At 42.3% G+C, this 27,295-nt stretch overlaps 1 pseudogene; it reads left to right on the plus strand.

The window, feature by feature from the left end:
• Positions 1-27,295, plus strand: part of LOC115479781 — a 60,251-nt pseudogene that overhangs the window by 18,969 nt on the left and 13,987 nt on the right.

The following is a 27,295-nucleotide window of genomic DNA, read 5'->3' on the forward strand; positions in this document are numbered from 1 at the left end:
TTTTTCTCTTTCGATTATAAGCAGGATTGTAACTGTGCCAGAGCCGGTGATGGGAGGCGGGACTGGTGGTTGGGAGGCGGGAAGTACTGCTGGGCAGACTTGTACGGTCTGTGCCCTGAATAAGGCAGGTACAAATCAAGGTAAGGTATACACATATGTTTGTCTTGTTGGGCAGACTGGATGGACCGTGCAGGTCTTTTTCTGCCGTCATCTACTATGTTATGTTACTATTTGGATTCAGAGTTTAACCTATAGAACCTTGATGTAAAAGTGTGACCCAATCGCCTAAATAAGATAGAGCAACACCATACGTGATCTTAAAGATCATGGTGCAAAATTTGAACTGGGCTCTTGCATTCACAGGGAACCAGTGCAGTTTATTAAGCAACAAAGAGGCAGAATCAAACCTCCCAGCAGAATATATCAGCCATGCAGCCATGTTTTGAATAAGCTGCAAACGTATGAGCAATGTCTTTGAACAGCTGGTATAAACAACACTATAATAATCAAGGCTAGATAATATCAGTGCTTGGACCAGTAATCTAAACTTTGTTGGTTCAAAGTAGTTTATATGATGAAGAAACTGCGAGCAATACAAGTAGTTGTATTGCTCGCAGTTTCTTCATCATATAAAAAGATTTTCTAACTAATAACTTTATATTATGAGAAAACATCAAAAGGCTTTCTGCTTCTCTTTAATCCCCTATTGTTTATTTCTACCACCAAAATGAAGACAAATAAAAATCACAGCCAACACTTACACGTCTAGATTTGTAAAAAAAAAATAAAAAAAAACGACAGCTGCATGTGAATGCGGCACCTGGAAGTTGTGATATCACTGCTTTCACATAGAAGTGCCAACACTTCTATTATTATTATTTATTGCATTTGTATCCCACATTTTCCCACCTATTTGCAGGCTCAATATGGCTTACATAGTCTTGTTATGACATTAACATTACAAGATATCAGATATCATTAGTGATGTAATAAAATCTTATTACATCACTAATGATGTAATAAGTGAGGGTAAAGAAATTTGAGGGTATAGAAAAGAGTAAGGTGGGTAAGTATAGAAGGTAAATTGTCATAACTGGTTGGGTTGGCGAAGTAGTTAAGTGGATTATGGGTTTTCTTTGTAGGCCTTGTTGAAGAGATATGTCTTCAGAGATTTACGAAAGTTGGTTATTTCATCAATTGTTTTCAGATCCTTAGGAAGTGCATTCCACAGTTGCGTGCTTATGTAGGAGAAGGTAGTGGCATGTAACAGCTTGTACTTTAGTCCTTTACAGCTGGTGAAGTGCAGATTGAGGAATTTGCGGGCTGATCTTTTAGCATTTCTGGGAGGTAGGTCCATGAGATTTAGCATGTAGGTTGGGGCGTCTGCATGGATGATTTTGTGGACAATCGTGCATATCTTGAACGTGATGCGTTCCTTAAGTGGTAGCCAGTGTAGTTTCTCTCTTCTACATGGAAGCTGCTGAGTTAATGCTGTGTAGAGTTACCATACATCCTCTTTTAAGAGGACTTGTTCTCCTTTTGGACTTCACATATGTCCTGACCTGCAGGTATTTTAATTTCTAGGAAAATATCCTCTTTTTCTTTTATGTGCCTATGACCAACAGACCTACCCAATAATGAGTGAAACCATCTCTAGTCTATTAGTCAGTCTGGACACATGGGGGCGCTAAAGAGAGAGAAAGGTATTGCTGATCTCCTCTCTGTTTCCCTGCTGGTTGAACGTGTCAAAGGAATTTTGTTTGTGCAGCACAACTTTAAGTATATGTAATGCAAAGACTTTCACATGTATTTCAGAAGCCAGCCAAAGTTGTTGAGGGATATCTGCTCTTCTGATAAGTATGCTTGGGTTTGGACTCAGTCTGGAGAACCCTTTATAGACTAGCACTTAGCATGATTTTTTCCTGATGCCCACTTATTGAATCTGGCCCACTATATGCAAATAGCTACACTCTTTAAGAATACTGTGTACTCTTAATGACATTCGTTTCCAATGGAAAATAATGAACACAAAATGAAAACTTTCTGGGTGCCATCCCTAGTCTCAAGTTCCACCTTAGATTGTGAGTCCTCCAGGGACAGGGAAATACCTAGAGTGGCATAATCGTAAGGGATGTCCTCATTTCAATTTGGACGTCCTCACAAAACGTCCCCATCCAGGGGCGGGGAAACCCGTATTTTCGAAACAAGATGGACGTCCATCTTTCGTTTTGATAATATGGTCAGGGACGCCCAAATCCTGAAATTTGGTCATCCTTAGAGATGGTCGTCCTCAGTGGCGTTCCTAGGGGGGCGGACACCCGGGGCGGCGCCCCCCCCCCCCCAGGGGCAGCACCCCCCCCCCCCCCCCCGATGCAGCGCGGACCCCCCCCCCGGGTGCACGCCGCTGGGGGGGGGGTGCCACAGCGCGCACCTGCTCAGAGTTCCCTGACTTCGCGTGTTCGCTGCAGCTCCCTCTGACCTGGAACAGGAAGTAACCTGTTCCAGGGCAGAGGGAGCAGCGAACACGCAAAGTCAGGGAACTCTGAGCAGGCGCACGCCGCGGCACCCCCCAGCGGCATGCACTCGGGGCGGACCGCCCCCACTGCCCCCCCCCCCCCCCCCTTGGTAGGCCACTGGTCGTCCTAGACTTGGTTGTTTCTGATTTTCGGTGATAATGGAAACCAAGGACGTCCATCTCAGAAACGACCAAATGCAAGCCATTTGGTCATGAGAGGAGCCAGCATTTCTAGTGCACTGGTCCCCCTGACATGCCAGGACACCAACCGGGCACCCTAGGGAGTACTGCAGTGGACTTCATAAATTGCTCCAAGGTACATAGCTCCCTTACCTTGTGCGCTGAGCCCCCCAAAACCCACTACCCACAAGTGTACACCACTACCATAGCTCTTACGGGTGAAAGGGGGCACCTAGATGAGGGTACAGTGGGTTTCTGGTGGGTTTTGGAGGGCTCGCTGTTTCCTCCACAAATGTAACAGGTGGGGGGGGATGGGCCTGGGTCCGCCTGTCTGAAGTACACTGCACCCACTAAAACTGTTCCAGGGACCTGCATACTGCTGTGATGGACCTGAGTATGACATCTGAGGCTGGCAAGCAATATTTTGAAAGATGTTTTTTGAGGTTGGGAGGGGGTTAGTGACCACTGGGAAAGTAACGGAAGGTCATCCTCGATTCACTCCGGTGGTCATCTGGTCATTTCGGGCACCTTTTCGTGCCTTGGTTGTAAGAAAAACACGACCAGGTAAAGTCGTCCAAGTGTTTGTCAGGGACGTCCTTGTTTCTTTCAATTATGGGTCGAGGACGTCCAAGTGTTAGGCATGCCCAAGTCCCGCCTTCGCTATGCCTCCGAGACACCCCCTTGAACTTTGGCCGTCCCTGCGATGGAAAGCAGTTGGGAACATCCAAAATCAGCTTTCGATTATTCCAATTTGGACAACCCTGGGAGAAGGACAGCCATCTTACGATTTATGTCGAAAGATGAGCGTCTTTCTCATTCGAAAATGAGCCCACTAGTGTACCTGAATGTAACTCGCCTTGAGCAACTTCTGAAAAGATGTTAACTAAAAGGAGTGGAGGAGTAGCTTAGTGGTTAGTGCAGTGCTCTGAGAACCCAGGGAACTGAGTTCACCACCCACTACAGCTCCTTGCAACTCTGGGTTTGTAATGTCACTTAACCTTCCATTGTCCCATGTACAAAATAACTATTGCTTTCTAGTCATTTTAAACCACTTTGAATGTAACCACAGAAAGGTGGTATATCAAGTGTCATCCCTTTTCCCTTTCTCTAAATCCTAAAAAACTATATGTTATAACCAACTCTTCATTTCTCTCCACTCCAATAATCCAGAAGTGCCCTTTGACCCCACCTACTTCTTCAGCCTGGCTGTCTCCAATGTCATCTGCTCTTTGGTCTTTGGGAAGCGGTTCAACTATGATGACCAGAAATTCCTAACCTTGTTGGAATTGCTCAGTGATAACTTCCATCTTATAAACAGTACATGGGGAGAGGTTGGTACAATCCACATAGAAGGTAACTTTATATCAGGATGCCAAGGTAGGAAAGGCACATAGGTGCATATGTTGCATTAATTTTATAAAGGTAATGTATGCACCTGTATGCCTCTATAAATGGAGCTCACAAATGTGCCCAAAAAGGGGCATGGTTATGGGCAGGGAAATGGGCGTTTTGTGGGTGTTCCAAAATTTACATGCACTGTTATAGAATATAACTGTGCACCTAAATCTATGCACCAGCATTTATGCCATGCTTCCCTTGCTGTAAATGGATGCATGTAGTTTTATGCACTGTGATATCAACTAAGTGTATTCTATATACTGCAGCTAAATATAGGCACCACTTACAGAATACGCTTAGGCAAAAATTTATTCCGCGTGGAGTTTTCAGGCACCATTTATAGAATCTGGCCCATAGCGCCCAAAATTGGGCACTGATCCAAGATATGTGCCCAACTAAATTGGCTTATAAGCCAATTGGTGCCAATAATTGGATACTAATTGTCACTAATCGGTGCCAGTTTGAATTTGGGCACACATTTACTACACACTATTATTCTATAACAATGTGCACCCAAATCCCATGGTGCACACCTGAAAAGGGGATGTGGCCATGGGAGGTACATGGACGGATCAGGGGCATTCCTAAAATTTGTGCGCAATCCTATAGAATATCGGGACTGTACCAATTGGGTGCCAAAAATTGTATCTGGTTTCAGCAGGTATGAATAAAATTGGCACTCGATGCCATTCTATAATGGATGCTCATCTTTGAATGCCCATTGTAGGACAGCATTGAGCACCAATCTATTTCGACACCAATTTTTGAATGCCATTTATTGAATCTAGCCCTATATAGTTTGTTTGAATTCCATTACTTAAAACTGCACTGGCTCCCAATCAAGGAATGAATTACCTTAAAAATCTGCTTTTTGGTCCACAAGATTGTCTACGGTGATGCCCCAGGATATATGATTGACTTGATAGATCTTCCGACAAGAAACAGAACCAGAGCGTCACATACTTATTTGAACCTCCACTATCCAAGCTGCATTGGACTCAGATACAAATTAACCTATGCATCCAATTTTTCTTACTTAAGTACACAAATGTGGAATGCACTACCAAAGAGTGTGAAAGTGATTCACGACCATCAAAACTTCTGGCGATCATTAAAGACCTATCTGTTTTGCAAAGGCCTACCCTACTGGTCCTACTTAAATGCCTCAACTCTGCAATGCATCAATACCTTACATCGCATTGGACATTATATATTCTTTTATTTCCTTGTCCCTTTTTGTACCTGTTTACTCTAACCTTGCCTAACCCTTATTTTAAATTGTATTTGTTTAACATCTACCGGACTTGGCGATCGCCTTTACGGTATTATGTAAGCCACATTGAGCCTGCTAATGGGTGGGAAAATGTGGGATACAAATGTTACAAATAAATAAATAAATTACCATTTTCATCTCCAACTCCTCCCACGGGAGGGCATTCCATGTATCTACCGCCCTCTCCGTGAAAAAATACTTCCTGACATTACTCCTGAGTCTGCCCCCTCCTCTGCTCTCTTGTTTGCATTGGCTTCCAGTTCATTTGAGTATCCTTCAAAATTCTGGTTCTGCCACATAAAGCATTTCAGTTGGGTGTTCCTGGTTCTCTCGCTTTAACGATTCTTTACATTCCTTCACGTGCACTCCAGTCTCCCGACACCAATCAAACCGCCCTTCCTGGGCTTTGGCAGACTTGTCTGGAGTCTACTCATAGTAATAGTGCAGCATACAAGCGAGAGACACAGCCCCTAGAATTCCCCCCTCCAAGTGCACATTCTAAAGCTGTCTCATCTATGCAAATTGTCACTGCCTGTGCATAAGAGCACAGGCCAGTAGTTGTTTTGAGTTTATGTAATGGTCAGAGCTATTGCTTTGCTTTGACTGCAGCTGCCCTTTGTTCTCCCCCTGAAAGCTGCTGTCCTAGGTGTCTGCATAGTCTTGCCTAATGGTTGGGCTGGCCCTCATCCTCATACTATCCAGATAGCACCAGGGAGGTCTGTAATGATTTTCAGCAGCATAAAAGCGCCAAGAGCCTTCAAATCTGGAACAGGTCCTTTAATCAGTCGTGTAAATCGGTGTTGTACATCATTGACCCGAGATGGGCCATATTTCGGCATTCAGTGCCTGATTCAGGGGTTGTTCAGCATAAGGGTTTCAAAATGAACCAGCCCAATTTCGAGCTCCTAGCAATGATAATTGACCTCTGAAGCAGTCAATCTTTAGAGGTCAATTATCATTGCTAGGAGCCCAATGTTGGGCTGGTTCATTTTGAAATCCTTATGCTGAAAGACCCCTGATGCAGGCATTGAGTGCCGAAACACAGCCCGTGTCAGGTCAGTGATGTACAGCATCGATTTACACAACTGTTTAAAGGACCTATTCTGGATTTGAAGGCTCTTGGTGGGTTTTTTTTGCCTTGTATTGTTTGTTGTATGCTTCAAATCCCTCTTTGTACTGCTGAGCTTTTCAGCAGCATTAACCAGAAAATACCCCTGAAAATCAGTGAGTGGCCCCAGTCTGAGGCATTTACCCAAGTAGCAGATAAATGCTTTTAAATATCAGGCCATCAGTTTTCTAAAACTTATTTTACTACTTGAAGATTCAATAATAGTAGCATAAACTAAATATGATTGTATTTGTGACTTTTGGTATTTTTATTTTATCTGATTGTATCCAGTATCTATAGTTTTAATGTATTATGGATTATTAGAATTTATTTTACTGTCTTATTTGCATATACAAGTCAAACAAGTCAAGGTGGTGAACAAAGTCAAAACATCAAGGTTTAAAAGGAAACAGGAAAGAGCAAGCATACAAGGTTTACATACCAAGTCAAGTTAAAACAAAATAAAAATAAATCATACAACATTCCAAAGTCATCTTTGTCATAAGTACAGTACATAAGTACATAAGTAATGCCATACTGGGAAAAGACCAAGGGTCCATCGAGCCCAGCATCCTGTCCATGACAGCGGCCAATCCAGGCCAAGGGCACCTGGCAAGCTTCCCAAACGTACAAACATTCTATACATGTTATTCCTGGAATTTTGGATTTTTCCAAGTCCGTTTAGTAGCGGTTTATGGACTTGTCCTTAAGGAATCCGTCCAACCCCTTTTTAAACTCTGCTAAGCTAACCGCCTTCACCACTCTCTCCGGCAACGAATTCCAGAGTTTAATTACACGTTGGGTGAAGAAACATTTTCTCCGATTTGTTTTAAATTTACTACACTGTAGTTTCATCGCATGCCCCCTAGTCCTAGTATTTTTGGAAAGCGTGAACAGACGCTTCACATCCACCTGTTCCACTCCACTCATTATTTTATATACCTCTATCATGTCTCCCCTCAGCCGTCTCTTCTTCAAGCTGTATAGCCCTAGCCTCCTTAGTCTTTCTTCATAGGGAAGTCGTCCCATCCTCGCTATCATTTTAGTCGCCCTTCGCTGCACAGAAAGCCAAGATTAAGTATAATCTAAGAACCCATGAGATCACCAAAGGCTATGTTAAAGAAATGAGTTTTTAAAGTGAGGTATCTGAGTGAAGAGTAGGGGTAAGTTATTCCAAAGAAAGAGGGTTGTAAAAAAGAAAGCACGACTATGAATAGATTCCGAAGGACCAGTCAGCACCAGCCTGTAGACATTCAAGGATTGAAGGGAATTCGTTGGATCATACGGGATCATAAGGGGAAAAAAAGGATGCAATACTATATAATGCTTTAAAGGTTAGAAGTGTAATCTTAAATTGAATTCTCAACCTGATCAAAAGCCAATGCAACTGTAAAAATAGAGGAGAAACTCAATCATATCTTTTGGATCTGCAAAGTAGATGAGCAGCTGTATTGACTGGAGGCATTTGAGATTGACTTGAGAAATCCCAGAGTAAACTATGTTAAAATAGTCTATCCTTGAACCAAGAAAAGCATGGTAAAGGGTGTGCAAGGCATCATTGTCCAGAAGATGACTCTTTAAGTGATCTAATTTGTCAAAGCACCAAAAACAAGATTTAACAACTGAGGAGATTTGATGAGTAAAAAGTCAGTTTGGAATCTATGGTGACACCAACATAGCAGAAAGACTCAGCTGTAGGAATGGGTTTATCAAAATGAGTAGGAGTAACAGAGGAAGGAGGAAGATGATTCAAGATCCAACATGTGGTCATTTTATCAGGATTTAAAACCAAACAGTGTTCCAGCAACCAGCTTGCAAGATGTTTAAGACAGGTTTGTAGGGGACATATTATTGTATATTGTATTCTGCTCTCTACTTTGTTTTGATAGAAAAGGTAAGTTATACATACTGACGTAATTTTAATTTAGGGAGGGGGTCAAGTATCCTCCACTGAATTCTAAGTAAGTCATTGATGGAATTATTTAAGCCTGAACTGATGTAAAATTGTAATATACATATAAGATAGTTGAATTTACTCTCCTTTCCCCAGGTGCTGAACGCATTTCCACTGATCTTGAAGTACTTCCCCGGAGCCTATCCTGCTTTTACGAGAAACATACAAGAGTTAAAAGATTTTGTGTCAGAGCAGATCCAAATTCATCAAGAAACCCTAGATCCCAACTGCCCCCGCGACTTCATTGACTATTTTCTCATCAAAATACAGCAGGTCTGAAGAAACATTCCATTCTATTCAGTTCTATATTCTTTGTAGGTAGCCATATTTTGCCTTTGGCTTCTTTTTTATTTTTTTTAAGGAATGGGGAAGAAGAAGGCATAGGGTCCCTTTTACTAAGCTGCGTAGGTGCCTAGGTGTGCCCAATGCACGCCAAATTGGAGTTACCGCCCAGTTACCGCATGGCCCTTGTGGTAATTTCAATTTTGGTGCGCATCCGCTACTCGTGTCTAAAAAATATTTTTTATTTTTTAGTGCGCATAGCGGATGCGCGCCAAGTGGCATCTGACTGCATAGCTCACTACCACCCAAATTCTTTACTGCCAGGTCTATGGCTGGCGGTAAGATCTCAGACCCAAAATGAATGCGCGACAATTTTGATTTTGCTGCACGTCCATTTTCCACAAAAAAAAAGGCATTTTCTTTGTAGGTGCACTGAAAAATAATTCTGCATGCTCCCAAAACACGCAACTACACAACAGCAGGCCATTTTTCAGCGCGCCTTTGTAATAGGACCCCCTAGTTCGCAAAATCTTTTTAATGTCTGAAACCATCTGAATTTTCGGTTTTCTTCTTCTATAGCTAGGCCAAGATTTCTGTGCATCTTACAGCTTGCAACTGGTGCTGATTTTGTGAACTGCCATCAGTTCATTAGAGTAGCCGTTAAACTAAGTGACAGCCTGGCCTAGTCATTGAGTGGTGACAGCACTGTGATTATGCAGTTAGAAAGTACAAGAAAGCTTTATTTGGGGGGGTGGTTACCCCAATTTCAATAAGTGCTTCATTTTTAATCTCATAACCATTAATTGCCACCCGTGACTGTGGTAATACAATTCTTAGCTCATGAGAGATAAATAAAAAAATCCACACACGCTGTCCCCTCATTGTTCAATCTTAAATGGACCATCGGAAGGTGGGTATATACAGTATGGATTCTGAATATATCTAATATCTGCACCTTATAGAACTTTTTAACAAATTTTATCATATTTGTTTTTTTCAAAATGTTCAATCTTCAGCTTCAAAAATATATAAAAACATGCACTTATCTTAAAATTGTCTTCTCAAATTGAAGATAGGAAAATATTATTCCACCATAGCACTATGTTTCGCTCTGCTGCCTCGGGGAAGATAGTCCTGTAAAAAAGCTCAAAACATCAGAAGTCCAAATTCATACTCTAAACTATACACTTCATAGCACATTTCTTCAAAACTTTCTTTCATGTCTGAACTCACTGCCACCCTCTTTACTATAGTGAACATGGTGGTGCTGTCTATTGGTAACTGGTACATATGTTAGCTGATACTATTCAGCCAATCACATCACATTAAGCACATCCAATCCATGGGCACTTTTACTAAGCTGCATATGTGCCTACGCATGCCCATTGTGTGTCAATTTGGAATTACCGCTCAGTTACCATGTGGCCCGGGTGGTAATTACATTTTTTGTATTTTTCCGGCATGTGGCCACTAACAGGCAGTAAAAGACATTCTACACACGTAGACCCATTACTGCCTGGTTCACGCGTGAGATCTTACCACTAAATCAATGGGTAGAAGTACGGTCTCAAACCCAAAATGGATGTGCACCAATTTTTCATTTTGCTGCACGTCCATTTTCAGCCAAAATTTTAAGAAGAAATTTTTTTTACAGGTGCGCTGAAAACAGGGCCGTGCCGATGCGGTAAGCGAGGTAAGCGCCGCAGGGGGGCGCCCACCTCTGGAGGGCACCACCGCGGTGCTTACCCTCGCCCCGCGCCCCCGAGGACTTTAAATTACCTCGGTCGCAGCCGCTGCAGCAGCGTCGGTGTGAAAGCGCTGCCGACGTCTCCCTTCCCTTGCACTCATTGTTTCCCTCAGTGTCCCGCCTTCTTCTGACGTCAGAAGAAGGCGGACACTGAGGGAACCAAGAGCGCGGTGGGGGCGATGCGCCCCGGGTGTCAGCGGGTGGGGGGTGCGCCGCTCCCGCTGCTCCCACCATACCTTCTTTTAAAAAAGAAATCAGTAAAGCGGCGTGGCAGGCAGCGCAGCTTCGCGTCTGCCCTGCTTGTAAAACAAGTAGATCTCTTCGTCGGGCCTTCGCTCACTGGGTCCCGCCCTCGAGGAAATAGGAAGTACCTCAGAGGAGGGCGGGACCCAGTGAGCGAAGGCCCGACGAGGGAGATCTACTTGTTTTACAAGCAGGGCAGACGCGAAGCTGCGCTGCCTGCCATGCCGCTTTACTGATTTCTTTTTTAAAAGAAGGTATGGTGGGAGCAGCGGGAGCGGAGCACCCCCCCCCCCACCCGCTGTCATCTCGATGGAGCTGGTAGTCGGGTCGGATCAGGGGTGCCCAGATGGCAGATGGGGAGGGGAGCCCCAGATGACAGAAGGGAATGGGGTGGGGGAGCCCAGATGGGAGAAGAGGATGGGGTGCCCAGATGGGAGAAGGGGATGGGGAGGGGAGCCCAGATGACAGAAGGGGATGGGATGGGGTGCCCAGATGGGGAGGGGAGCCCAGATGGCAGAAGGGGATGGGGAGGGGAGCCCAGATGACAGAAGGGGATGGGGAGGGGAGCCCAGATGACAGAAGGGGATGGGGTGGGGATGGGGTGGGGAGCCCAGATGGGAGAAGGGGATGGGGTGCCCAGATGGGAGAAGGGGATGGGGGGGGGAGCCCAGATGGGGTCTGGGGCTGAAGGGGAGGCCCTAATGCAAGGCATGTGGATGAAGGGGGCTGGAGCTGGAACTGGGGGCTGAAAAGGAGGGTAGGTGGGATAAGGGGGCTAGTACTGGGACTGGGGGGCTGAAAAGGGACAAGAGCTGAAACTGTGGGGACTGGGGGGTGAAAAGAAGACAGGGAGAAGTGGCTGGGCTGAAGCTTGGGACTAGTGAGAGAAAAGGGCTGGGTTTGAAACTGGGGGCTGAAAAGGGGACAGGGAGAAGTGGCTGGGGGCCAAAGCTCAAGACTGGTGGGAGAAAAGGGCTAGGGCTGAACTGGGGACTGGTGGGATAGTGGGGCTGGAACTGGGGGCTGAAAAAAAGGGGCAGAGAGAGGGGACAGCTCCTAGATGGAAGGGGGAGTGAGAGGGAGGGCAGACCTTAGATGGATGGGAGAGGGGGGCAAATGGTGATTGAGCGGACAGAGAGAAAGGGCAGACAGTGGATGGAAGCGATAGAAAGGGCAGACAGTGAATGGAAGGGGGAGAGAGAGGGCAGACAGGGGCAGATGGTGGATGGAAGGTGCTGAGATAGAGGGCAGATGTAGATGGAAGGGGCAGGGAGAGAGGGCAGACATTGGATGAAGGGGACAGCAGAGAGGGCAGACACTGGATGGCAGAGAGAGAACAAAGACAGATGCTGGATGGAAGGAAGGAAGACAGTGAAAAGAAGATGAGGAAAGCAAGAAACCAGAGACAACAAACTGTAAATAAAATATTTACTTTTATTTTTTTGCTTTAGGATATAGTAGTATTGTAGCTGTGTTAATAAATGTTTATAATAGGTAATCTTTTTATTGGACTAATTTTAATACATTTTGACTAACTTTCGGAGAACAAAACCCCCTTCCTCAGGTCAGGATAGGATACTGTAACAGCACTATATTGTATTGACCTGAGGAAGGATGTTTTGGCCTCTGAAAGCTAAATGTATTAGTCCAATAAAATGGTATTATTTTATTTTCTATATTTGTTTTATTTCTATTTGTTAATTTGTAAAGTGGTGATTGGTTCTTGTTAGTTTTTTTCAAATTTACATCTGCAGTCTTTATATTTTGCACAGTACTAGGGGACATTTTCTGTTTCTGTGGTGTTGCATTGTATGCAGAGTCTGGCATCTTGGGGGTTCAGTTTAATTTTTGTCTAGCGTTTGGAATATGTCCACTTTGAGAATTTACATCTGCTATCTTATTTTGCAATGTATAGCAATTTGTTTCTAAGAATATTGCTGACAATTCCTGTCAGTGTGGCAAGTGGTGAGCGATCATTTTCACCGGGGGGGGGGCCTGATCATTTTCACGGGGGGGTAGGGGCGCCAACTGATAGTCTGCAGGGGGGCGCCAGAGACCCTAGGCACGGCCCTGGCTGAAAAATGAATCTGCGTGTGTCCACGCGCCTCCAACGCAGGCCATTTTTTGGCACACATTAGTAAAAGGACCCCCCCCCCCCCCCCCCATTCTTTATTTAAACCACAGGGTATGAACGTTTCTAGCTCAAATACCCAATGTTATTCCTTATAATTCAGAATATGTTCATAATTCCCACATTCCCACCCATTGCTGCAGTGTATCAATAATTGCCAATGGGTATCAGCCAGAGCAGAGCCGGTGGTTGGGAGGCGGGGCTAGTGCTGGGCAGACTTATACAGTCTGTGCCCTGACAATGGCAGATACAAATCAAGGTAAGGTATACACAAAAAGTAGCACACGTAAAATTATCTTGTTGGGCAGACTGGATGGACCGTGCAGGTCTTTTTCTGCCGTCATCTACTATGTTACTATGTTAGTGCGTGTTTATATTGAAGCCAATGTGTAACAAGTGCTGCAATTATTGTTCATTAAGGAACAGTCTGAACGCTCTGTTTTTCCAATATATATCTCTTCAGAAAGACAGATCATGGCATAATTGGCAAAAGATATAGCACATGTAATATGTGTTCTAGCTTTGATATATCGGTTAGACATGAGCAGATCCAGCCAATGCCTTCTAATCACATTGAAGCACCACTAACGTTTATCATCCCCAGTATGGCCCAATTATTATTTAACAATGACATCGTTCCTAAGGGTAGCTGTCAGGCTCTCACCAGTTCCGAAATAGGGGATTCAAATGAGACAGTCAACGGTCTCAGCAGTTACCAATTTTTATGAATTATCTTAGCTATCACTGAAGATAATCTTGAATAAGGAAGTACACATGTAAGGAAATCATCTTGACCCCAATGATTATATAGTAATAAATGTTCTCATTTGCATAGCATGCCCAAAAATATGCTAGTTTAATAACTGAATTAGGGTACCCTTATTGCATTATCCGGACCTTCAAAAGTAGGCTTGAAGTTAAAAAGCATCCAATGATGAGCAGATATGCCGAAAAGTCATAAAAATGGCTGATAGGCAATTCCTCTTTCAACTTGTGTGAATGGAAGCTATGAAATCGTAACAAACTATTCTGACCTGAGCTTTTCCTATAAAGTGTAATTCCCAAGGTCCCATGAAATTCTAAAAATATGAATGTCCAGGAAGTCAATAGCCTGACATTTATATGTCATCACAAAGTTTGTAATAGAATCCAATGAATTAATACAATTTATTTATTTTATTTATTATGACATTTCTACCCTGCATTTTACCAAGAAAGTTCAAGTTCAATGTGGCTTACATAACAAATTAAGAAGAAGCATTACAAGACAATTAATATTAATACAAGAATACAACTATTAAAAAAATACAATAATAAAATTTTCTTTTCATATTAGCTAAATACAGATCTAAAGAAGTGGGCTTTAAGTAAACTTCTTTATGACATATAATCCACTGAGTGATTACTTGGGTAATGAGTTCCAGACTAGTTTGGTACTTTGGTAAGGAAAATTAGCATTATGGATGGTTTTGTAGGTTAAGTTTTTACAACTTGGGAAATGTAATAAAAGATAAAATCATCATTTATTCATTTTATATACCGTTTCTTATTGCTATTGCAAAGCAGAACGCTTTACATTAAAAAAGAAATACAGCAACCCAAAAAGACAAAGAAACACATTTCTAGTAAAATCTACTACTCAAAAAAAAAACCACAATTATCTACAATAAATACAATTTAACCAAAACTTCTACACCTTCCCTGCTATCATAAGTTCTGTTCAATACAGTTTGTAAAAAGAAAAGTTTTCAAACGTTTTCAAAAGGAATGTAGGAATCCGTCTAAACTGTTTTGGACGTCCGTTCCAGAGAGAGGGAGACAGAAAAAAGAACGCTGATGCACGCGTATATTCCCATCGAGCCTTAGTAGGCGGAGGAATGACTAACCTATATCTGTTAGCAACCTAAGAGTCCGCATAGGAGAATAGGGAATAGTCAGATTAGATAGGTAACTAGGATTAAGTAAAATGAAAAGCCTTATTTGTCAAAGTGAGTACTTTAAATTTGACCTCTTGCTTCAATCGGAAGCCAATGAAGTTGGTATAATAAAGGTGTTATTCTGTCATCCCTCCGAACCCTAGAAATCATGCGAGCCGCTGTATTTTGTATTCTTTGTATTCTTTTTAGATTAACTTTAGTGATCCCTGCATAGATAACATTACAATAATCTAAGCGTGATGTAATATACGCGTACGTCAATGTTTCAAGAGAGTCTTTACTTATTAAATTTCTAATTGAATGAAGCTTCCTTAAGTGAAAAAAAAAGACTTTTTAACTACATCAGATATTTGTTCCTCAAAAGTAGTGCAGAATCAATAATGACCCCTAAATATCTGAAGGATTTAACTGTAGGAATGTATTGACCAAATTAACATGGGCACTACTGATGGAATAGCTCCATGTCCCACTATCCATGATGTCATTGTCTTATCCGGATTTAATACTAAGTGATGTGTTGCCAACCATTCTGCCACTTTATCAAGACAAGTTTGAATTGGTGTAAGATCTATACTTGATGGCTGGACATAATGAATGAGAAGGAAATCAGCATACAATAAGAACTAATACCATTGTTTGAATGAGTAATGCCAGGGGACTAACATATAAATTAAACAGCAATGGTGACAGGACCGATCCCTGTGGCACCCCACATGATAACTATATAACCTGGAACAAGATTGCTGTTGAATAACTTTAAACGAACGATCTTTGAGGAAGGATGTAAACAATTTCATGGTTATCCAGAAATACCAATTTCCCAGAAATACAAATTATGATTGATTAAATCAAATGCCGCAGATAAATCCAATGAAATAACTAGGGCAATATAGCCTTGTTCCAGTATCGCATAAATTTCACTTAACAAAGAAGTCAAGATGTTTCCGTACTGTGTCCTTTTCTAAAGCCTGATTGTCATAAGTACATAAGCACTGCCACACTGGGAAAAGACCAAAGGTCCATCAAGCCCAGCACTCCTGTCTCCGACAGCGACCAATCCAGGTCCAAGAACCTGGCAAAACCCCCAAATTTAATAATGATCAATGGACTTTTCCTTCAGGAATCTGTCCAGACCCCCTTTAAACTCAGCAAGGCCAGCTGCCGTCACTACCTTCTCTGGCAATGAGTTCCAGAGTCTAACCACGCGCTGAGTAAAGAAAAACTTTCTCCAATTTGTTTTAAACCTACCACATTCTAATTTCATCTTGTGTCCCCTGGTTCTATTATTGTTAGAAAGCGTAAACCCCCTCCGAAGGGACACCACCTTGTAAGTGGTGGAGGGGCTTCCGTGTTTCAATGACTTAGAGGGCTATGCTGAAGGGTTACCCATATCAGACAGGCCTCTGAGGAGAAACCAGACAAAGAGTGTCCCAAATTGGAGGATCCAAGATGGCGTCGAGGGAGGATGTACGTTAGTTGAGTTCCCGTTTTACACCAGAATACCTGAAGAAGTAGGCGCGCTCCCCAGAGAATGGGGAAGAAGAAAGGCAAAGCCGTGGTGTTGTCCTCCTCGAACACGGCTGGGGTTCCCACCACTTCTCAGTCTACTTTGGAGAAATTCGGGGTCATAACATCAGGGATATTGGTTCCTGCTTCGGGGAACAGCAAGGCTTTATTGCCGAACCTCAGTGGAGAGGGAGTGACTTTGAGTCCCCCTGTTGGCATGACCTCTCCAAGACCCGGAAACAGTAACGCTTCGCTATGGAGGTCGACAGTGGAAACGCCCAAAGTGGGTTAGGATTTTCACGCGATCCAAGGAGGTCCTGGTGCAGCATTGACTCCGGATAATAAACCAACTGGGGGATTGGAGAGTGAGCTCTTCCCCCCGAAGATATCTGGAGCAGTTTCTGTGGAGAAATTGGACCTGGCGAAGCCAAACAATGTCACAATGGACGCACTATAGGAAGTGCTGCAGAGTGTGAATAACTCTCTTCTTCAGATGTCAAAAATTTTTTAGGAATAAATATGTGATTATATGAATACTTATCTAACAAAGTGGAAGTCCAAGATAAAAAAAATAAAGACTTTGATTTCGGAAATGGTTTCTCTACGAAAATCAGTTAATCTGGTAATAAAGGACAATTATGTTTCTTGTAAAAAATTGGAACTTCTGGAGACCCAATTAAGGAAAAATAACTTGAGAAGATAAATTTTCCTAAAATACCTGTATATAGAGTTATATTATTAGTGACTTTTGCCTTTGATTTAGATAGGAATAATGTTTTGAAATTGTATTTACGACATATGGCTGATAGTTTTTTGGGTTCAAAGATAAATATATTTCCTGACATATCAAGGGAATCGCAGACTAGGAGGTGTGAACTCTTAGCCAAGAATCATTGCCTTAGGTGGGACCTTCCTAGAGCGATCCCTTGTAAGTGTTTTAATTCCTGATTACTTATTTGTTGAACCCAGGAAATTATAAGAGTTTGTGGAGTTAAAAGAACAGATGAAGAACCCTCTGCAGCAACTTCCTTTAAGTTACCACTGTCCCGGCTGCAATTACCGATTAACCTTCCTCCCTCAGAAAATATGAATTGTAAGATTAACCATTCCGTGTTTTTCTTATTTTCCTTGAGATTGTTTTCCTGATCTTGGATCCCCCAATTGTGGACAATAATGTGGACTAACAAAGATGATATTTTTCCTTAATGTTTATTTTAATTGATACTTTCTCTTTTCTTTCCCATTTATGTATTGGACATAAATGTAATATAAAATGAATAAATAAAATAATTAATAAATGCTAAAAAAAAAAAAGAAAACGTAAACAAACGCTTCACATCTGTCCGCTCTACCCCACTCATTATTTTGTAGACCTCTATCATATCACCCCTCAGCCGCCTTTTCTCCAGGCTAGCCTTCTCTGATGTAACAATTTTTCAAATCCACATAAGTTTGCAGTTGTGTGAACACAATTGTCTCTAAAAGTTTTGACAAAAATAGTAGATTAGATAATTATTAGGTAACAAAGGATCCAATGAGTCTTCTTCAAACTCGGTTTTACTAACTCTTCTTTCAACACAGTAGGCACCCACCCCTTCAGAAAGACTCAATGTAATAATTGAATATAAAAAACATTTGTATTTCTAACGTTGGTATTTTCAACCAGACTGATGGTAAAGGATCTAATGAACTATAGGTAGGCGACAGAACCTGAAATTAAAGTTTGCAATGATTCTACAGTAGGAATTTCAAAATCTCGCCATGATGCAGATAAGTGCATGCCTGAAGAACAATCGGTTTGCCTTGTCCTCAACACCTTTGAAAATGAGCTATTAATTTCTCAATTTTAGAACTAAAAAACATTGCCAGCGCCTCAGATTCAATGGCAGGTGCCTCTATACTGTCACTAGTTATCGTTGTCAAGCGTTTCATAACATGAAACAATTGTTTTTGCGAACTAGTTGCTGTCTTTATTTGATTAGAGAAATATGTTATTTTTGCAGTCTTTAATTGTGCCAAATAGTAAGTTTGGCATTGCTTGCATTTCTCTTTTAGCTCTGTAGACGTTCGTTTCCGCCACTGTCATTCGGCCCTACGTACCTGCTGCTTACATAGTTTTAACCCTGGATGATACCATGGCTGAGAGTGTTTTGTATTTATTTAATTGTTCTTTCCGGTGCAAGGTGATCCAGAGCTAGCGAAAGAACTTGGTTCCAGGTTTTAATTGCTCCTCTATAGACATGTACTAAAAATTTGGCGGAAACTTTTCTGATAGAGAGGGTAAAGAAATAGGATCGATCTTATGTAAACTTCTAGTTTTAAAATAAGATGAAGTAGACTTGTGCAGCAGCTGCGGCACTGATAAATGAAATTGAAGAAAATAATGATCTGACCATGAAACTGGTGTTATTGTTATTTTTGAACACTTTAGTTCATCCAATCTATGTGTCATCACTAAATCTAAAATATAGCCTGCTATATGGGTTGAACTTTCCACGTGTTGTAGGATATTAATATCTCGTAAAACATTTGCAAATCTCACTGACCGTGAGTTTGACTGATCATCTAGATGAACATTAAAATCACCCAATATTAAAAGATTCTGAAACTTAAATGTAGCATCTGCAATTGATTGATATATATGCTCCCAACCCGCTACCGTAGTGGATGGAGCACAATAGTACTACTACTTATCATTTCTATAGTGCTACTAGACGTACGCAGCGCTGTACACTTGAACATGAAGAGACAGTCCCTGCTCGACAGAGTTTACAATCTAATTAGGACAGACAAACAAGAGATAAGGGAACATTAAAGTGAGGACGATAAAATAAGGGTTTCTGAACAAGTGAATAAGGTTAGGAGTTAAAAGGCAGCATCAAAAAGGTGGGCTTTTAGCTTAGGTTTGAAGACGGTCAGAGATGGAGCTTGACGTACCGGCTCAGGAAGTCTATTCCAGGCATATGGTGCAGCAAGATAAAAGGAACAGAGTCTGGAGTTAGCAGTGGAGGAGAAGGGTGCAGATAAGAGAGATTTAGCCAGTGAACGGAGTTTCCGTGGAGGAATGTAGGGAGACATAAGAGTGGAGAGGTACTGGGGAGCTGCAGAGTGAATGCACTTATAGGTCAATAAGAGGAGTTTGAACTGTATGCGGAAATGGATAGGAAGCCAGTGAAGTGACTTGAGGAGAGGGCTAATATGAGCATAACGACCCTGGCAGAATATTAGTGATATGGTCTGGAACACCTGGAACACAATAACACATGAAAAATAGAATTAGTTGCACTAATTTTTAGCAAAGGAAGTTCTGAATAAGGAAGTCTGTGATCAGTGACTTCCTGAACCTTCAGACCTGAATTAAATATAAGAGCCAGTCCACCACCTCTTCTACCTATTCGTGATGAATAACTGACAGAATATCCTGAAGGTAAACATTGAAAAAGATAGGATTCTTCCCCTGGTAAAAGCCATGTCTCTGTTATAGCAAACAAATCAAGTTGATATGACTTACAAAGATCCAATATATAAGGAAACTTACGTTTCAGAGACCGACAGTTAATTAGAGCTATTGACAGAGAAGACGAGGGAGGAATGTTATCAAAAACTTTGTTATTATATAATGCAACTGGTGTTAAAAAATGATAATTATTAAAAAAGGAAGTTCTCTGATTTGTACGCCAACCCCATTTTACTGGGATGTGTGCAATTCCTTGCAAACCATCAGATGTTATATGAGGTGGCATGCTAAAATTACAGAGAAGCAACACTATACAAACGGAAAATTTCATTGCCCACCCAATAAAGACGGACAATTGACTTTTCTTACCTTTAGATTCCAAATCCAATGGTAAGATAATATAAAGAATGTGATGAACAAGAACACAGAGCTTAAATGAAATTATTTCATTGATAGGTAACCAATGTAGATCCTTAAGAAGAGGAGATACTTTAACGTAATGTGACGATCTATACATAAGGCGGGCAGCCGTGTTTTGTGTAGTTTGTAGTTTTCTTAGGAGATTCCATTAATACCTGCATTAAATTGAATTGCAGTAGTCAAATTTGGTTAGGACTAACAACAGAACTAAAGTGTTCTGAAAAGTGAACTTGAAAAGAATGGTCTTAATCTTTTAAGTTTCCACAATGAATTGAAGAACATTCAAGACTACTTTAAAAATTTGGCAATCGAAAGAATAGAAACTGATCAATTAAGATCACAAAGATTTTCATGTTGAATTCCCAAGATTTTCATTGTTGAATCCAAAGAATAAGGAGCTCATTTTCAAAAGAGAGAGAAAACATCCAAAAAGTGGCACAAATCTGGATTTAGACATTTTTCTCACAAAAAGTCCAAATTGCTCTTGCTTGCCGTCATGAACAAAGGGACCGCTGTTATATGTTTGTGTAATAATATATCATCTCCTTCATCTTTCCTCTGTTGATGCAGTTTGCCTGTAGACCAATCCACATACTCAAAAATGACAAAAATATATGTGCTGCACTGGCTGATAATAAGCACACAGTAGGCATGCAATTCAATGCAGGAAGGAAAAAGACCTCAAAGAGCTCCAAGATATTGAATAATCTGAACTGAGCTGAAACAGATCTTTATGATCTTCTCTTCATCATCGGCCAAAAAAACCTTCTGAAATATAGCAAACCTCCACCTCATGTAGTGATTAATTATGGATGAAGGTTATATAGCAACCAATATGCTTTTCTTTATTAGTCTAATGTAGGTAGAACACTACTCGAAGCACTTGATATGAACACCAACACTTATCTTTAGAGGTGGTGCATACAATGGACCCTCGTTGCCTGATCAAGTGTGCTGCTGTGTGTAGCTTTCACATCCAGCCCCTGAGCCGAAGGTGGCCAGTGTTTCGCGTTTCGCTTCTTCAGGGTCTTGTGGGTCACAAGAAAATTGAACGAATGTTCCATATAGTCCACTGCCAACAAAACTCAATATGATGACTGAATGAACATAAAGTATTACCGGAATGATCTGTTACCATATATCTCTGTCTTTCCAAGAGTTGCTAACATCTTTCAGCAACTCTTGTCCCGTTTCACTGACAAAAAAACTCTAGTAATAACATTTGTGTGGCCATTTTCTGTGTATACTTCCCATCGTCTCGTGGGCTGCATAAAATTCAAGGGTGATCCGCAGCTTGCCCACCTCTGCCTAGATAAAGGGTAGTTTCAGGGCACAGTTTGATCCAGAAGTACAAAAGAGAATATAACAGAATGGCAAACTGTGTCAGATTCATAGTGCTGTGCAGGTGGCAGCCTCCATGTTAGTTTGGTTCAGTTTAGTTTGGTTCTGTGATGCACATAAAATGGTGGACCAGGCTGTGCCACTCTCCTGTTGCGGTCTTATGCTTATAGGGAGTCTAAATTTACACAAAGACGGAGGAGGGAGATGGTGTCAGCATAGGGGAAAAAAAACTAGAAGAGTTTCAAGTCTAATTCTTAAATTCTTTAAAATATATATACCTATATCTCTGAATTATTTATGCAGGAAGCCACAAACACCGTGACAGAATTTCACCTGGAGGATCTGGTATCCTCCACAATTGGACTGTTCTCTGCTGGGACAAGAACCAATTACCACCACTCTGAATAGGTTCCTAATTCTTCAGAAATACCCAGAGATTGTAGGTAAGTAAACTACACAAAAAAATGATCATTTCAGTCTGGCTAATAATAGCAAAACATGCATTGTCTGGCCTGAAACTTTCCAAAAATGATGGAAGTCACATGTGTTACTATGTGTAGGTTAATCCTGAGAGAATTCTGTAAAAAAAAAAAAAAAACACTAATTTTAAATTCTGCATAACTTCTCTACCACTTCCACCTACTCCCCTTATCCATACACATTTTTCAACCTCTCCCTCCCCCCCAAATAAAGAGCCTTGCTCATTCTGTCCTACTGAGATCCCCATCCTAGTCCTACCACCTTGAGCTACTACTGAAAAAGGTGTGAGCAAAAACCAAATAAATAAATATTGTGACCTGGATCGGCCACTATTGGAAACAGGGTGCTGGGTCTTGATGGACCTTTGGTCTGTCCCAGTATGGCAGTACTTATTCCTGCATGGAAGAAAATAAAATTTTGCAGGAAATACGAATTCCTTGCAAAAACTGCATAACACAGTGTCATAAAATTCCTTTGGTTGTAGGTTTTGAACTGTAAAATTTCATCCTAGTTTGAAGTAGAGGAGTGTGGTAGCCGTGTTAGTCCACTCTTAAGGTTATCAATAGAAATCAAACAAAATAAACATGGAAAAGAAAATAAGATGATACCTTTTTTTATTGGACATAACTTAATACATTTCTTGATTAGCTTTCGAAGGTTGCCCTTCTTCCTCAGATCGGAAATAAGCAAATGTGCTAGCTGACAGTGTATATAAGTGAAAACATTCAAGCATTACTATGGACAGGCGGACAGGGTGGGAGGAGGGGGGTGGGTAGGAAGTATGCATGGGGACATCAAAGCATATCATTGATATTCTAACAGGATGGGTGTGGATAGGTGAGGGGAGGGTGATCAACAGAGACATACAGCTTTATGGTTTATAATGGGCTAGGAACCCCAGATCCTTGTTAAGTCCTTTCTGTTGGGTGTTAAAATATTCAATCATTCTGACTTCAAAGGTCTTACATTCTTGTATGGTTTTAAAGTTACCTTTGAGGATTCTCACTGTGAAATCATTGAATAAATCTTTGAATAAATCTTTCCAACAGATGGCGCTTTATGACCACACTTGCAGATATTGTCACTCCAAATTCCCTTTTGCCAAAGCTTAATAACCCATCAAAATGTCCCAAGACCAAGGTACATAACACTTCCTCTTCCTTCTCTCATGAAAAACCTTTCCTGAGGCTCCACAAGCTCACAGAACTAAATTCTAGAGCCTGTGCTAATTTTGTGCAATTCTGAACACATCCCTCCTGCATTTCTGAGAAGTAATGGGGCAGGTGTGGTAACTGATACTTTTTATCTTCTCTGCATTCCTTTGGAAGGATATCACCAAAACTTGAAAAACATCCTTTCATATAGGAATTTCATGGATCACTGCAGGACAGGGAACAGTTGTGTCCTATTTCTGTAGGTCTCAGCTATTGATTAGACATATGCAGTTAATATTTCTCAGCGGAAACATTAATGTTAATGTTTATGTCAAATGATGTAGGCAGTGCTGTGCTGCGAGCAGGCTCTCATGGGCTTCGCAAGAGCCGTTTGTTAAGTTTTTAAGAATTTTGGTAGCCGGTTGTTAAAGTATCCCCATGGCTACTTTAACAACTTTTCCCAAAATGTGGACTTGTTCCCCCTCCTGAATTCTCAATTACTTTGCTGGCAGGATGCTGAGCCCTGCCAGCCAAGTAAATAGACTGCTGCTGCTCTCCGCTCCTTGTTTCCAGCTTTGAGCAGCAGGCTGGGACTTCTGGTGCATAGAGAGAAGTCCCAGCATGCTTCTCAGAGCCAGAAACAAGCAGCAGGGAGTGGTGGCAGTCCATTTATTGGCTGGTGGGGCTCAGCATCCCTGCCAGCAAAGGTATGCCTAGCATGCCTGGACGAGAGAGGGCGAGGACAGAGAGGCATGCGTTCCCCCAGCCAGTCCACCTCTGGCTCCCCCAAATTGCAGGGCTGGCTACGCCCAGAGAGAGCCCATTGTTAAAAATTTACCAGCACACTCCTGGATGTAGGGTATTCAATCAGCTTTGTATATGAGAACAGGCAAGCTTGTTCCTAGATTTACCCCTACTGTATACATGAACTGGCGGATCCTCACTTTTAGAGAAGTCAGACTTCCCAATCCCGCATGCAATGGAGAGGAAACAAAGGGGCAAAGGATAGGCCTGAATCAGCCTGTAATGAAGACTCAAGATAGTGGTAACCTCACATCAGTCTCTTGATCAGGGGTTAGAAAATATTTGTGATTCCTGGTGTCTATGGCCAATGGAATCTAGAAGCCTTTGGCTATGGCCATCCACCAAGGGGGCCAACATTTTCAGCAGGAATATTTTGGGCACACTCCCAGCCTGCCCCACTTCACCCTCCTCCCAGCCCTGCCCACAGCTTTGCCCCTGGCCCACCCCCAATTCGCAGCCCGTGGTACCAGCAGTTGCTTCCTCTTCCACTGACAGCAGGAAACACTTTGATAAAACGTCCCGCAGCTCTTAATGTGAAACTGATCCCATGGGTGCAGGAGATGACATTTTTATTAAGGTGTCTCCTGCTGCTGCTGGAAGGGGGCTGCTCAGCAGGAGATTCCGGCTCTCCCCAGTATGAGTGCCAGAGATGATCCGCAGAAGCGGGAGACTTGGCAGGTCTAAATCACTGTGGATAGCAATATTGGAACATCTTAATTAAGCCTCATACCTAGTGTGTACAATGGATAATACTTAAGGAGGGGAGGGAGGCTTAAGGGAAGGTTATATGCCCCTGAAGAGAAGGGAGAGAAAGGAAGGAAGGGAAGGGAAGAATTCAAAAGAGGATAACAGTAGAAAAGGAAAGAGAAGATGGGGGAGAAAAAGAATCTCAAACAATATAACAAAATCTGAACAAAGAAGGCAAAGCAACAGCAAAACAGAATGGGGGAGGGCAAAGGTTGCAAGGGAAACGGTTCTTTCCCTTGCTGCTAAAAATGTTGGCTGACACTCTGCTTTTCAAAATACATTTTCCTCCCTGGTCTTAGTTTCTGGTTTCTGTGTTGTCTACAGTCTATGAATATTCCCATATGGAGTCACAGGGTGTAGCAATACCCCAACTTTTGGAATTTTCCATTACATCTAGCTTTCCCCTGATACGTTTCCCCATCCTGACAGTCTTAGAGGAAGAAAGGGATTAAATTGCAATATATATTCTTCCATCATTTATTTACCTACCACTCAACTGTGCGAGGAGAGTCTCATTCTATGACTGCAGTTTGCAGAAAAGGGTATGTTTCTATGGTTCCATATTGTAAGAGGACTCTCCAGGGTTAAAATGATCTCTTTTTCTGTCCCCCACCCCCTCTTTCTGCAACAGAAAAAATCCATGCAGAGATTGACCTGTCATTGCCAAGATCGGTGGTTTTCCCCTGTACGGAGGACCGGAGCAAAATGCCATACACAGATGCCGTGATCCATGAGATCCAGCGGTTCGTTGACATTGCCCCAGCTGGGCTACCTCGTGCTGCGACAAAGGACACTGATTTTCGGGGGTTATACTATTCCCAAGGTAACTCTCACCGGTGCAGTTCCAAGGGCCTGGTGGTCTTTCAGGGGGCAGAGAATGGAATGAGGATGTTAGCCAAAGTGGTCCAGGATTCTTATTCCCAAAGTAAGTACACGCAGAGAAGGAGGGATTTTATATCCCAAACAGGGCTGGCTCAGCCATTTTGGCAAGACTAGGCGGTCATCTAGAGTGGTAGTTTCTAATGGGTGGCAAAGAGTAGCAGCTATCAAAGTCAACCATAATAGCAAAACAATAGGTTCTGACGGCCAGGGCCACCGAGGGGGGGCAAAAATTCCCTAGGCCCGGGCCTCCAAGGGGGGCTCGGCACCAGGGTCTCTCTCTCCTGTTCCTGACAGGACCCCAGGTTGATCGTATCCCAACAGGAGCAGGAGAGAAGAAAACCTCCGCGCCGGACCCCCTTGTGAGGCTGGGGAGGACCTGGAGGAACAGACACAGCAGGCTTCTCTTCTTCACAGTCTGCAGCATTGCCTTCCCCTGCAGGCTGCTTTTCCCCTCAAGTAGTGCATGCTCGACCTGAGAGAAAAAGCAGCCGCAGGGGAAGGCCATGTGGCAGTAGGAAGAAGAGCAGCACTGGAGGACAAACTCTTCTGCTATCAGGGCCTTGGGATCCCCGCCAGCCAAGGTACCTAAAGTTATGGTGGGCGGGCGCGGCAGCAGCGATCAGGGAGGGTGGGGTGGCGGATCCTGACGGGGCCCCGGAGGCGGAGATGATGATCCTGGGGGGAGGGGCCCGGTGGCAGCCTTGCCCCAGGCCTTGCTCAGTCTCTCAGTGGCCCTGCTGACGGGCCCCATTAACTCAAAGAACCCATAGCATATTCCTTCCCCTGTCAGGAGAGTGAGCACCTACAAAACAAATTTTAAGATGTCAGATTATGCCAATTTTTACAGGATTGTCATGGAGGGGTGGTGTTGGGATGATCATGATTGCTGTTTAATTATCAATATCTAAGGTGCATAGCATAAGACTAAAGGTTCATCTAGGTTGCCCAAGATCCTTGCACTGACTGTGTCCCCCAAACATTGACTTAGCATTCATTCATTTATTTATTTTTGCAAGGAAAAAGTGGCATACAGCATCAATTCCCTCATATGATAATTTTTCTGAACTGCCCTTTAAACCAAAAGCACAACAGAGCATTTTACAGTTCATATTAATCTAAAGAAAATGGTGCCCGATGTTCAACGGCAGCAGTCAGTGGTAAGTAAACTGCCAGCTGCCGCAGTTAAAATAAAATCAGATGCACAGCACCAGTACCCAGACACTGGCTGTTGCTGCATAATCCAATTTCAAAGCTGACCTGGGAGTGTTATCAGGTTAGCAGCAATATTCAAACCACTAACCAGAAAGTTAGGACCGACTTTTAAAGTGACAGAATTAGAAAAGGTACAGAGAAGGACGACAAAAATGATAAAGCGGATGGGATGACTTCCCTAACAGGAAAGGTTAGAGGTCTTCAGCATGGAGAAGAGATGGCTGAGGGGAGATATGATAGAGGTCTATAAAATACTGAATGGAATGGAATGGGTAGACGTAAATTGCTTGTTTATTGTTTCCAAAACTACAAGACCAGGGGACACGCAATAAAGCTACTAATTAGTAAATTTAAAACAAATCAGAGAAAATTATTGTTATTATTAGGATTTATTTACCGGCCTTTCTGAAGGAATTCACTCAAGGCAGTGTACAGTAAGAATAGATCGAACATGAGCAATAGGCAATTACAGCAGTTAAAATATTCAAAAACAATACAAAGTATGGCATGGTATATTACAATGT

This window comes from Microcaecilia unicolor, chromosome 11 (assembly GCF_901765095.1).
Source record: "Microcaecilia unicolor chromosome 11, aMicUni1.1, whole genome shotgun sequence".
NCBI classification, from domain to species: domain Eukaryota; kingdom Metazoa; phylum Chordata; class Amphibia; order Gymnophiona; family Siphonopidae; genus Microcaecilia; species Microcaecilia unicolor.